The sequence below is a fragment of the Vulpes vulpes genome, chromosome 12, assembly GCF_048418805.1.
Source record: "Vulpes vulpes isolate BD-2025 chromosome 12, VulVul3, whole genome shotgun sequence".
NCBI classification, from domain to species: domain Eukaryota; kingdom Metazoa; phylum Chordata; class Mammalia; order Carnivora; family Canidae; genus Vulpes; species Vulpes vulpes.
In genome coordinates, this window is record NC_132791.1 from 124,546,298 (window position 1) to 124,561,765 (window position 15,468).

The window sequence follows — 15,468 nt, forward strand, 5'->3', positions numbered from 1 at the left end:
TCATGTATTTCCAGGTCCCAAGACACAGGCTTGCCCTTCAATCGTTCGCAAAGTGGAAAAGAATTGTCAGAAGTGGCATAAATCTAACACAATTATGATTCACCACTTAAGACCAAGCATAGTGTCCCTCAAATAATTTTTGGGTTCTAATAGCAAAAATGGAAGGCTAATAGCTATTGAGTGGGCAACAAAATGCATCTGCCACAAACATCTGGTTACAGGAAAAAAAACAAAACAAAACATAAAAGCCTAGAAGGAAAAAAAATCCAAAGTCAAAGTGTGATTGTCCTGACAGGATTGTGTGTGTGCATGTATGTGTGTGTAGGGAGAGGTGAGGGAGATTTATCTTTTTCTTTCAAGTGCTGTATTTATAAATTTTTTACAACAATCATGTGCTATTTTTATAATTAAAGAAAACATTTCCTTGGGATGGGAAAATCACCTGTAATTTCTACAACCTACAACAGAAGCTGAAGGGCAAACATCTTAATCACCAACCAACTCAGAATTACCCTGAACCCCCCCTCTCAGAGGGGCATAGGCATTAATCCAAATGAGAGATAACTGTCTGTTCTCTGCAAAGCTCATCACCGTCATCAACACATACTTGGAGATAGAGTCAGGCTGCTTCTAGGAACTCTTCACCAATATCCTTGGAGCCTGTGGACAGCCTCTAATCTTAACTGTTTAGGCTGCGGCCATATGCTCAGCAGCAGTATCTTTAGAGAACAATTCTGACTGTAATTTTTAGTAAAAACAATCAATTGCCATCTGCCTGCACAGCAGAGATGCAGATTGGGTTTATTACTGGAATGGCATCCTATGTGGATGGACAGTGACAAACTAGTCAGAACTCTTTTCTGGCAGTTCCACCCCTGAAATCCTAAACTTAGTCTTAGGATGAGCTTGTGTTGTGTCAGCATACCTGTCACAAGGGGGAAAATGGTAGAGAAGAGAAGAGAGCAATTGGCAACAGGGCTGTAGTCTGGCTCTAACTTCAGAGACTCTTGCTGTGGGGTCTTTTCAGTGCCAAATGCCATGGGGTCCTCTGAACATAGAATACCTGGATATCTGTTGCCTTGAAAAAGTGACTCTAAAACTAAAACTATCTTTATAGACTGTAATGTGAAGGACAGAACCAAAACAAAGCATCAATTACAACTAAAATATTTGTTGTACTATTATTTGGAAATTAGCAATACATCTTCAATGCCACTAATAATAATAATTTGAACTTATTTCATTTGTAATAACACCCCAAACTTTGTGCTAAGAGCTTTACATAAATTATTCCATTTAATCCTCATAGCAGCTCTATACAGAAGGAATTATTACCCTCATTTTGTCAATGAAGAAACAGTCCCAGAAAGAATTTTCCTAAGGCTACAGAATTAAAATATGATTAAGTTAACTTTTGAAATCTTCCCCAACTTCAAATTCCAGGCAATAATTCCAATTACTTCCTGTACCCACCATCTCCAAAAGGTAAACAATCAATCAAAGAGACAGAATAATCTTTAGGTGCTGAGGTCAGAGCTAATATTAGAAATGTGATAAGATCTTTCTAGGTACATTAGTGGCAGAAAGGGAAGACCTATGGGAATCCAATGCCAGGACTACTCTATATAAATATCCTTTAAATGACTTAAAAATACAACAACTATATTTCTCACAAGACTAATTCCTGCATCCTCTCAGGCCTTTGCGACGTCCCCAGTAGTGATGAAAATGATTTTCTCTCTCTCTCTCTCTCTCTCTCTCTCTCTGTCACACAAACACACACACACACACACACACACACACACACACCTTGGAAATTTAATAAACATTATGTTACCCAAAGATAATAGTGATGGCAAACCCCAGATCCACTCCAGCCTTTCTTATATTTTATACTTACAGTCCAGTTTCTACAGGAAATAATCATGTCTCCTTCTCTGACATATTAGCTAGAGCAGTGAAGCTGTAATTTTTCTAGAGTGCCCCAAGGCAATTCAAGAGTAAAGGCCTTAAAGGATGAATAAGCAGAGAACAAATCACAATCCAGGGGCTCCTGCAACAGAGTTAGAAATAGAAGCAAACTGACTACAGAGCTGAGGGGGTTCAACATATCTGGGCTTAAAATCTACTTCTCTTGCAATTGGGTTCTGCACAGACATGTATGTCCCTTGACTCCTGAGAGGATTTTTTTGACAAGCACACATTGACTGCTAACTATATGCCAGTCTCTGTTCTGGGCACTATGGACAGGGAAAATTGTCAAATTGTGTTCCATCATTACCCAGACATAAGGTCCCAATTTCAGAATTGTAAATGTAATTTAACATATTTTTTTAATTACGAAGAAGTTGAATATATGCTCAAAACAGTAAAAGCCATTTGCAGATCTCTTCCCCCTCCAACATGACCAAGTAAGTGGTGCTTAATTTGCTTCCTATTGTATATAACTAGAAAATAGGAAAATACATTTTAAGTAGCTGTTTTCTGAGAGTGGACAACAAGCAATCAGTTAATGAATGAAAACAATGAAAGAAAAAAGAAAGAAAGGTGAGCCCTGCATTTCTACTTGGAGCCATTCCCTAAACAATCATTCAGACATAGGGAGTTCATGGTGATCTCAGTAAGTTGAGGAGACAAAGATTAGAGTCTGGGGAGGCTGAGATGGCTGAAATTTGAAAGATATATTATTGGAAAAGATCAATTTATGTAAAGGAATATCTCTCGAAATCTGCATAGGATTTCTCTTGACTCTATTGCTGAATATTAAGGTGAAATGTGTATAGAACTCAAAATATTGGGCAAAGATCCACCAGAAATCCTAAACTGAACAATTTCCATAAATCACAGAGATTGTAGACATTCTAGTTTCATCCAGTTAGAGGGAGAGACCTTTTTTTAACACATAGGGACATAATAAATACCCCCAAAATGATAACACATTGGAACTAACATCAAACAACTTGCCAAAACAAAACTTTAAAACAGTCCTCAGAAAAAAAATGGTACAAATAAAACAGTGGATTAGGAAACCTCAAACAAATTGTCAAATTGTGTCATTTTCCCACAGAAACATTTAAAAACAACTAAAGGGTAGTGCCTGGGTGGTTCCGTTGGTTAAGCGTTTGCCTTTGCATGATCCCAGGGTCCTGAGATAGAGTCCTGCATCAGGCCCCCTGCTTAGCAGGGAGTCTGCTTCTCTCTCTACCTCCACTCCTCCCCTCTGCTCATGCTCTCTCTTTCACTCTCTTTCACTCTCTTTCAAATAAATAAATAAAACCTTAAAAAAAAAAAAACTAGAGGGGAGTGTGGGTGGATCAGTTGGTTAAGAATCTGTCATGACCTTGAGGTCATAAGAATAAGGCTTGCATCAGGCTCCATGGAGCCTGCTTAAGATTCTCTCTCCCTTTCGCTCCATCCCTCCTCCCTCCATTCATGCTCTTGCTCTCTCTCTCTCTAAAACTGAACAAACAACAGCAACAACAAAAACAACTAGAAACCAGCTAAATTAACCTTATGTGGAGCTCCAGGAAAGAGTCAAAGTTTTGCAGGAACTACCAAACACACAATCCAAAAAAATGCTACTTTTGAACCAGGAGGAAGTTTTCTGGCATTTTTACTCATCCTTGTCCCACCTACACTCTGGCACAGTGTGGTCTTGGTCTGGAGGAGGTGGCATCCTAGTTCCTAACTCTCTCTCTTAAACCAGAGGGAGGGCAGTAGACTTTATCTGCAGAGCCCAGTACAGAGCCAGTCTGCAAAGACAGAGAGAGGAGGCTGTACTTTGCATATTAAAAAAAAAAAATCACAAGATGTACAAAAAAAAAAAAAAAAAAACAGAAAATCAAGGCTTACTCAAATGAAGAAAATAAATTGGCAGAAACTGTCACTACAGAAGAACAAGCATAGGACTCACAAGAAAGAACTTCAAAAAATATTTTCACTATGTTTACAAAGCTAAAGTGAAAAAATGGATGAAAAACTAAACAAAATCAGTAAAATTACATGAATAAACTGAGAATATCAACAAAGAGAAAGTATAAAAAGGAACCAATAGAAATCCTGGAGCTGAAAAATACAAAAACTGAAGTGAAAATTTACTACAGGGGTTTATCAGCAGATTTGAGTAGACAAAGGGGAAAAAATTAGCAAGCTTGAAGATAGAACATTTGAAATGACTGAGTCTAAGGAATAGAAAAAAAAAAGAACGAATAAAAGTAAACAGAACCTAAGGATACCATCAAATAGGCCAATGTACACATTATGGGAGCCCCAGAAGGAGAAGAGAAAGGGGTAGAGAGACTATTTAAGAAAGACTGGCCAAAATTTTTTTTAACCTATTCTTCCAATCTCTGTCTTTTGATTATGGAGTTTAATCTATTTACATTTAGAGTAATTACTGAGAAGGAAGGACTTTCATTTGCCATTTCATTATTTGTTTTCCACATGTCTAATTGCCTTCTTTTCCTTTCATTTGCACCATTACTGCCTTTCTTTATATTAATTAACGAAATAATTTAGTGACATGTTTTGATTCTCATATCATTTCCTTTGATGTATATTCTATTAATATTTTCTTAATGGTTACCATGGGGACTACATATAATGTCCAAAAGTTATAATAACCTGTTTTAAATTGAAATCAACTGAACGTCCATCATACATAAAATCTACTATGTAGCTCCCATCTCCTTTTGTTATTAACTCCACAAACTACATCCTTATACACTACACACTTAGTACTGTAGATTTTTACTCACCCTTTACAGATTTGTCTTTGAAATCCCATAGAAAATAAAACCTGGAATTACAAACCAGGATTACAATATTGGTTTTTATATTTGCCTCTGTTTTTCCCTTACCAGATATTTTTATATCTTCATATGGCTTCAATTTAACATCTAGTGTCCTTTAATTTCAACCTGAAAGACTTCCTTTAGTATTTCCTTTATGACAAGTCTAGTAGTAATGCATTCCTTTATATGCCATCTACAAAAAAAAAAAACTCACTTTAGATCTAAGGACAGCAGTAGATTAAATGAAAGGACTCATACAAATAGTGACCAAAAGAAATCTGGCCCAGCTATAACAAAACAGACTTTAATTCAAAACCTGTCACAAGGTATAAAGAAGGACATTATTATAATGATAAAAGGATCAATTCATCAATAAGATAAAACAACTATAAGCATATAAAACCAAACATTAAAACTCCCAAATATGTGAGGCAAATTGAATGGAGAAATTGATAGCTTGACAAGAATAGTTTGAGACTTTAATACTCTATCTTCAATAATGGATATAACAACCAGAAAGAAAATATCTAAGGAAAGAGAGGACTTGAACCTTTTAAACCAATTGGACATAGAGACATATACAGAACACTATACAACAAGGGCAGAAAATAAGTCTTTCTCAAGTGCAAATGGAACATTCTTCAGGATAGAAAACATGTTTGGTCACAAAACAAGACTTAAAAAACCTAAAGAAATTGAAATTATACAAAATATCTTTTCCAATTAAAATAGAATGGAACCAGAAATAAACAGAAGGAAAAAGAGAAAAAATCCAAAAACATATGCGGAAATTAAACAACACACATGTAACTTCTAATGAGCCAAAGAGGAAATCACAAGGAAAATTAGAGAATATCTTCACACAAATAAAAATGAAAATATATCATACAAATACTTATGGGTTGTAGCAAAAGTAGTATTAACAGGGAAATTTATACACCTGAAAATAATAAGACTGTGTGTTAACTACAATGGAATTAAAATAAACTAAATAAAAAGTAAATTTTAACAGAGTGCATATTACTTCAACCATCAGTATAGTTCAACATGGATAGAGACATTTAAGACAACAGACATTTTTAATGGGGTGCCTGGATGGTTCAGTTGGCTAAGAGTCTGCCTTCAGCTCAGGTCATGACCTTAGGTTCCTGGGATTGAGCCCCATATCTGGCTCCCTGCTCAGTGGGTAGTGGTAGTCTGCTTTTCCCTCCCTCTGTGCCTCCCACCACTCCTGCTCTTTCTCTCTCTCTCTCTCCCAAATAAATAAATATCTTTAAAAAAAAACAATAGACTTTTTTTAGTATGATAAAAAATACACATACAAATAAATAAAGGGAAATCAATGCTTCTATTTAAAAAAAGAGAGATCTCAAATCAAATCAATAATCTAAATTTACACCTTAAGGAAAAAGAATAGAAATAGAAATAAAAAATAGAAATGGGGGTGGGGCAAGACGGCGGAGCAGTAGGGTCCCCAAGTCACCTGGCCCCACCAACTTACCTAGATAACTTTCAAATCATCCTGAAAACCTACGAATTTGACCTGAGCTTTAAAGAGAGAACAGCTGGAACGTTCAGAGAGAAGGGTTTGAACTTCTAACAAGGTAGGAAGGCGGGGGGGGGGGGGGGGGGGGGGGATCAAGTGGGGGAGAGGCCCGCCAAGAGCCAGGCTAAGGCCAGGCAGTGAAAGCCTCCAGGACAGGAAAGCCCAGCCCCAGAGAAGCAGGAACTTTAAAAATTCCCACCGGATTCTTCCTGGATGGAAAGGTGCTTAGCAGGGAACTCGGGTAGAACCGCAGGAGGGGCAATGGAGCCTCCAGTCTCCCGGAGTCACTCATAGAGGAGGTGTGCCCGGGGGAGAGCGGCCACACACTGTGTGGGCCGAGCTCGGGAAAGGGCTGGAGCGGGCCCGGGGGGTCTCGGGGAGAAGCCGATGGGTCAGGTGGGGGCTCCAGGGAAGGGGTCTGTGCCCTGCTGCCTTCAGGAGTCGCACCGGGAGTGTGATTCCAGCAGAACAGGCCCTGGATCCCAGGGCCCGGGGGACACAGCCCAGGATCCTGCGCTCCCCCTGGGACAGGCGGAAGCTGGGAGGGCCTAGGATAGTGAGGATGCTGCTGCCGCCAGGCGCCCCCAAGCTGTGCAGGTCAGTGCCCCCCGCCCCCGGGAGCATCCAGACCAGTGCAGACTGAGAGACTGCAGTGGTTACTGCGGGGAGCTGACTCCAGGGCTGGAGACCTGGCTACCATCAGTGATGTTGTTCCTCCTGGTGTCACCCTGTGCCTGAGACAGAGTGGGGCCACCAGGGAACAGGGGCCTCACAGGATAAACAGCTCCCACTGAGCCTGGCACCCGGGGGAGGAAGGGCAGCTCTCCCAGGTGCACACCCGTGAGAGTCGGCACAGCAGGCCCCTCCCCCTGAAGACCAGCTGGAAGGACAGGGCAAGAGCAAGTTCTTGACCAAGCGGCGCTGGAAAGCTCCAGGGGAAGTCGAGGGATTTATGGTATATAGAACCAGAGGGTACCCCTCCTTGTTTTTTATTTTGATTTTTTTCTTCCTTTTTCCAGTACAACTCCTCTTTAGCCACTCTGCACTGAGCAAAATGACTAAAAAGAAGAACTCACCACAAAAGAAAGAATTATAAACAGTACTCTCTGCCACAGAGTTACAGAATTTGGATTACAATTCAATGTCAGAAAGGCAATTCAGAAGCACAATTATAAAGCTACTGGTGGCTCTGGAAAAAAGCATAAGGGATTCAAGAGACTTTGACTGCAGAATTTAGATCTAATCAGGCCGAAATTAAAAATCATTTAAATGAGATGCAATCCAAATGGGAGGTCCTAACTTCGAGGGTTAATGAAGTAGAAGAAAGAGTGAGTGACATAGAAGACAATTTGATGGAAGGAAGCTGAGGAAAAAAGAGAAAAACAATTAAAAGACCATGAGGAAAGGTTAAGGGAAATAAATGACAGCCTCAGAAGGAAAAATCTATGTTTAATTGGCGTCCCAGAGGGCGCAGAAATGGACAGAAGACTAGAAAGCATATTTGAATAAATCGTAGCTGAGAACTTCCCTAATTTGGGGAGGGAAACAGGTATCCAGATCCAGGAGATAGAGAGATCCCCCCTAAAATCAATAAAAACTGTTCAACATCTCAAAATTTAATAATGAAACTTGAAAATTCCAAAGATAAAGAGAAAATCCTTAAAGCAGCAAGAGACAAGAGATCCCTAACTTATATGGGGAGAACTATTAGATTAACAGCAGACCTCTCCACAGAGACCTGGCAGGCCAGAAAGTCCAAAATATCCCTGGCAGGATATATTCAGGGTCCTAAATGAGAAGAACATGCAGCCAAGAATACCCTATCCAGCAAGGCTCTCATTCAGAATAGAAGGAGAGATAAAAAGCTTCCAGGATAGGCAGAAACTGAAAGAATATGTGACCACCAAACCAGCTCTGCAAGAAATATTAAGGGGGACCCTGTAAAAGAAAGAGGAAGCCCAAAGAAATAATCCATAAAAACAGGGACTGAATAGGTATTACGATGACACTAAATTCATATCTTTCAATAGTAACTCTAAACGTGAATGGGCTTAATAATCCCATCAAAAGACACAGGGTTTCAGATTGGATAAAAAAGCAAGACCCATCTATTTTCTGTCTACAAGAGACTCATTTGAGACCTAAGGACACCACCAGCCTGAAAATGAAAGGGTGGAGAACCATTTACCATTCAAATAGTCCTCAAAAGAAAGCATGGGTAGCATTCCTCATATCACATAAATTAAACTTTATACTAAAGACTGTAGTAAGAGATGAAGAGGGACACTATATCATACTTAAAGGGTCTATCCAACAAGAGGACTAACAATCATGAATATATATGCCCCTAATGTGGGAGCTGCCAAGTATATGAATCAATTAATAACCAAAGTAAAGACATACTCAGATAATACACTAATATTGGGAGACTTCAATACGGCACTTTCTGCAAATGACAGATATTCTAAGCACACCATCTCCAAAGAAACAAGAGCTTTAAATGATACACTGGACCAGATGGATTTCACAGATATTTAGAGAACTTTACATCCAAACTCAACTGAATACACGTTCTTCTCAAGTGTACATGGAACATTCTCCAGAATAGACCACAAACTGGGTCACAAATCAGGTCTCAACCAATACCAAGAGATTGGGATTGTCCCTGCATATTTTCAGATCATAATGCTTTGAAACTTGAACTCAATCACAAGAAGACATTTGGAAGAATTTCAAATACGTGGAGGTTAAAGAGGATCCTGTTAAAAGATGAAAGGGTCAACCAGGAAATTAGAGAAGAATTAAAAAGATTCATAGAAACTAACGAGAATGAAGAAAACCATTCAAAATCTTTGAGATACAGCAAAAGCAGTCCTGAGAGGGAAATAAACAGCAATACAAGCATCCCTCAAAAAATTGGAAAAAAATCAAATACACAAGCTAACCTCGCACCTAAAAGAACTAGAGATAGAACAGCAAATAAAACCTACACCAAGCAGAAGAGAGTTAATAAAGATTCGAGCAGAACTCAATGAAATAGAGACCAGAGGAACTGTAGAACAGATCAACAAAACCAGGAGTTGGTTGTTTGAAAGAATTAATAAGATAGATAAACCATTAGTCAGCCTTATTAAAAACAAAAAAGACTCTAATAAAATCATGAATGAAAAAGGAGAGATAACCACCAATACCAAGGAAATACAAACGATTTAAAAACATATTATAAGCAGGTATATGTCAATAAATTAGGCAATCTAGAAGAAATGGATGCATTTCTGGAAAACCACAAACTACCAAAACTGGAACAGGAAGAAATATAAAACCTGAACAGGGAGGAAATTGAAGCAGTCTTCAGAAACCTCCCAAGACACAAAAGTCCAGGGCCAGATGGCTTCCCAGGTGAATGCTATCAAATGTTTAAAGAAGAAACAATACCTATTCTACTAAGCTGTTCCAAAAGATAGAAAGGGATGGAATACTTCCAAACTCGTTCTATGAGGCCAGCATCACCTTAATTCCAAAACCAAAGACCCCACCAAAAAGGAGAATTATAGACCAATATCTCTGATGAACACAGATGCAAAAATTCTCAAGAAGATACTAGCCAATAGGATCCAACAGTACATTAAGAATATTATTCATAATGACCAAGGGGGATTTATCCCTGGGATGCAAGGCTAATTCAAACCCTCATAAAGCAATCGACGTGATAGATCATATCAACAACAGTAAAAACAAGAATCATATGATCCTCTCAATAGATGCAGAGAAAGCATTTGACAAAATACAGCATCCATTCCTGATCAAAACTCTTGAGAGTATAGGGATAGAGTTACAGCATCTTAAAAGCCATCTACAAAAAGACCACAGCAAATATCATTCTCAATGAGGAAACACTGAGAGCCTTTCTCCTAAGATCAGGAACATGACAGGGATGAACACAACAGGAATGTCCACTCTTGCCACTGCTATTCAATATAGTACTAGAAGTCCTAGCCTCAGCATCAGGCAACAAAAAGAAATAAAAGGCATTCAAATTGGCAAAGAAGAAGTCAAACTCTCCCTTTTCGCAGATGACATGATACTGTACATAGGAAACCCAAAAGACTCCACCCCAAGATTGCTAGAACTCATACAGCAATTCGGCAGTGTGGCAGGATACAAAATCAATGCCCAGAAATCAGTGGCACTTCTATACACTAACAATGAGACTGAAGAAAGAGAAATTAAGGAGTCAATCCCATTTACAATTGCACCCAAAAGTATAAGGTAACTAGGAATAAACCTAACCAAAGACGTCAAGGATCTATACCCTAAAAACCACAGAACACTTCTGAAAGAAATTGAGGAAGACACAATGCTCATGGATTGGAAGAATTAATATTGTGAAAATGTCAGTACTACCCAGGGCAATTTACACATTTAATGCGATCCCTATCAAAATACCATGGACTTTCTTCAGAGAGTTAGAACAAATAATCTTAAGATTTGTGTGGAATCAGACAAGCCCCCGAATATACAGGGGAATATTGAAAAAGAAAACCAGAGCTGGGGGCATCACAATGCCAGATTTCAGGTTGTGCTACAAAGCTTTGATCATCAAGACTGTGTGGTACTGGCACAAAAACAGACATATAGATCAATGGAACAGAATAGAGAACCCAGAAGTGGACCCTGAACTTTATGGTCAACTAATATTCAACAAAGCAGGAAAGACTATCCACTGGAAAAAAAGACAGTCTCTTCAATAAATGGTGCTGGGAAAATTGGACATCCACATGCAGAAGAATGAAACTAGACCATTCTCTTACACCATACACAAAGATAAACTCAAAATGGATGAAAGATCTAAATGTGAGACAAGAATCCATCAAATTCCTAGAGGAGAACACAGGCAACACCCTTTGTGAACTTGTCCACATAACTTCTTGCAAGATACATATATGAATGCAAGAGAAACAAAAGCAAAAATGAATTATTGGGACTTCATCAAGATAAAACGCTTCTGCACAGCAAAAGAAACAGTCAACAAAACTAAAAGGCAACCTTCTCCCCAGAATGGGTGAAGATATTTGCAAATGGCATATCAGATAAAGGGCTAGTATCCAAGATCTATAAAGAACTTATTAAACTCAACAGCAAAGAAATAAACAATCCAATCATGAAATGGGCAAAAGACATGAACAGAAATTTCACAGAAGAAGACATAGACATGGCCAACAAGCACATGAGAAAATGCTGCACATCACTTGCCATCAGGGAAATACAAATCAAAACCACAATGAGATACCACCTCACACCAGTGAGAATGGGGAAAATTAACAAGACAGGAAACAACAAATGTTGGAGAGGATGTGGAGAAAGGGGAACCTTCTTACACTGTTGGTGGTAATGTGAACTGGTACAGCCACTCTGGAAAACTGTGTGGAGATTCCTCAAAGAGTTAAAAAAACAGAACTGTCAAAAAACAAAAAAAAAAAACAAAAACAAAAAAAAAAACAAAAACAGAACTGCCCTATGACCCAGTGTTGCACTGCTGGGGATTTACCTCAAAGATACAGATGCAGTGAAATGGCAGGACACCTGCACCTCAATGTTTATTGCAACAATGTCCACAATAGCCAAACTGTGGAAAGAGCCTCAGTGTCTGTCAACAGATGAATGGATAAAGAAGATGTGGTCTATGTATACAATGGAATATTACTCAGCCATTAGAAAAGACAAATACCCACCATTTGCTTCAACATGGATGGAACTGGAGGGTATTATGCTGAGTGCAGTAAGTCAGTCAGAGAAGGACAATCATTATATGGTCTCATTCATTTGGGGAATATAAAAATATTGAAAGGAACTAAAGGGCAAAGGAGAGAAAATGAGTGGGAAATATCAATGAGGGTGACAGAACATGAGAGACACATAACTCTGGGAAACGAACAAGGGGTGGTGGAAAGGGAGATGGGTGGGGGGTTGGGGTGACTGGGTGATGGGCACTGAGGGGGCACTTGATGGAATCAGCACTGGGTGTTATGCTATATGTTGGCATATCGAACTCCAATAAAAATATATACATAAATACATACATACATAAGTAAATAAATAGTAGAAATTTTTAAAAAAGAAAATATAAATAGAAAAAGAATAAGAAAGTAAACCCAAAACTAACAGAAGAAAAGAAAGAAGAAATATTAGAATAGAGATAAAATGGAGAATAGGAAAACAATAGAAGAAAATCAGTAAAACTAAAAGTTGTTCTTTGAAAAGATAATAAAATTGGCAAGACTTTAGCTAGATTGACTAGGAAAAAAGAAAGAAAATTCAAGTTCCTAAAATCAGAAATGAAAGTTGGGATATTACTACTGATCTTACAGAAATAACAAGGATTATAAAAGATTACTATGAATACATGTACACTAACAAATTGTATAACTTAAATGAAATGGACAAATTCCTTGAAACACAAACCATCAAGACTGAATCATGAGAAATGAAACATTTGTGAAGAAATATATTTAGTAAGGAGATTGAATCAGTCATCAAATATTTCCCAACACCAAAAAAGGTCAGGACCAAGTGGCTTCGCTGGTGAATTCTACAACACATTTGTAGAGTAACACTGGTATTTCTCTAACTCTTCCCAAAGATTTAAAAAGAAAGGAACACTTCCTACCTCATTCTATTTGGTTAGCATTCCCCTGGTACCAAAACCAGATATGGACATTACAGGAAAAGAAAACTAGAGACCAACAGCCCTTAGGAATATTGACCAAAAAAAATCCTTGGCAAAATACTAAGAAACTAGAATCACCAGTATACTTTTTAAAATATTTTTTTATTTATTCATGAGAGAGACAGAGAAAGAGGCAAACACACAAGCAGAGGAAGAAACAGGCTCCCTTAAGGAGCCTGATGTGGGACTCAATCCCAGGACCTCAGGATCAAGACCTGAGGCATAGGCAGATGCTCAAACCCTGAACCACCCAGGTGCCCCCGGAATCACCAGTATATTAAAAGGATGATACAAATTTGGATTTTATTTCTTATTTGCAAGGATGGTTCAATATCAAAAATTAATTAATGTATGCCACATTAACAGAATGAAGAAAAGAAAGTACATGACCATCTCAATTGATATATAAACACATATAAAAAAAATCCAACACCTTGGGGCACCTGGGTGGGTGGCTGAGTCAGGTAAGTGTCTAAATCTCGATTTCAGCTCAGGTCATAGGTCATGTTCTCAGGGCTGTGAGATCATGCTCCATGTTGGAGCCTGCTTGGGATTCTTTCTCTCTTTCTCCCCCTTCCCCTCCTCTCCCAAATTGCATGTGCTTGTTCATTCATTCGTTCTCTCTCTCTCTCTCTCAAAAAAAAAAATTTTAATACCTTTTAAAAAAAGAAAAACCACACAACAAACTAGGAATAGAGGAAATTACCTCAACATAATGAAAGCCATATATGAAAAACTCACAGCAGAGAAAAATAAATGAACAGCATCCAAATTGGAAAGGAAGAAGTAAAACTATCTCTGTCCACAGATGACATGATCTTATATAGAGAAAAGCCTAAAGATTCCACAAAACAACTATTGGAATAAAGATTCAGCATAGTTGCAGGATGTGCAAATATTAGTTACATTGCTGTACACTAACCAATGTGCAAAAATTCATTACATTTCTATACACTAATAGTGTACAATTTGAAAAGGAAATTAAGAATATGATACCATTTACAAATATCAAAAAATATGAATAAATTTGACCAAGGAGGTGAAAGACTTACACACTGAAAACTATGAAACACTGATGAAAGAAATTAAAGAAGACATAAATGAAAGAAAAGATATCCTGTATTCATGGGTAAGAAGATGTAATTACACTAAAATGTCAATACTGACCAAAGTGATCTGCTGATTCAATGTGATCTCCATCAAAATCCCAGTGATGTTATTAAAGAATAGGAAAAACCCATTTTAAAACTTATGTGGAATCCCAAGGGACTGTGAATAGCCAAAATAATCTTGGAAATGAAAAACAAAGTTGAAAGTTTCACACTTCCTAGTTTTAAGACTTAACTACAAAACTACAATAATCATAACAGTGTGGCACTGCCATAAAGACAGACAGATAGACCAAGGAGACAAAATACAGAGCCCAGAAATAAATTCTCATATATATATCAAATTGCTTTTTGACAAAGTTGCCGAGATCGTCAATGTGGATGAAAAGTGGTCTTTTTTAACAATGGAAAAACCAGATATCCATATATAAAAGAAGGAAGTTAGATCGTTATATCATACCATATACAAACTGTTCAAAAACCTAAATATAAGAGCTAAAACTACAAAACTTTTGGAAGAAAACAGAAAAAAAGCTTCAATGATGTTGATTTGAGAATTATTTCTTGGATATGACATTAAAAGTATAGGCAACAAAAGGAAAAATAAATTTCATGTCATCAAAATTAAAACTTTTGTACATCAAAAGATATTGAAAAGAAAAATAAAAATGAACCCCACAAAATGGGGTAAATATTTGCAAATGATATAGATGACAACACGTTAACATCCAGAATATATAAAGAACAATTCAAAACATGGCAAAATAAACAATCCAGTTTAATAATGGGCAAAAAGCTTGAATAGACATTTTCCCAAAGAATATATACAAATAGCCAATAAGCATATACAAATATGCTTAATATCAGTAATCATTAGGGAAATGCAAATCAAAACCACAATAAGATACTATTTCACACACATCAATATAGCTATTTTTTAAAAAACAAGAAAATAAGTATTGGCAGGTTGTGGAAAAATTGAAACACTTATGCACTGCTAGTACAGATGTAAAATGGTGTGGCCACTGTGGAAAACAGTTGGGTGGTTCCTCAAAAAGTTAAATCCAGCAATTACTCTTCTAGCTATATACCCAAAATACTTAAGACTAGGGACTTGAACAGAGATTTGTACACCTATGTTCAGAGCACCATTATTCTCAATAGCCCAAAAGGTGGAAACATCCCAAATGTCCATCAACAGATGAATGACAAAACATGGGTGTATATAGACAATGGAATATTATTAAGCCTTGAAAAGAAGTGAAATTCTGATACATGTCACAATATGAGTCA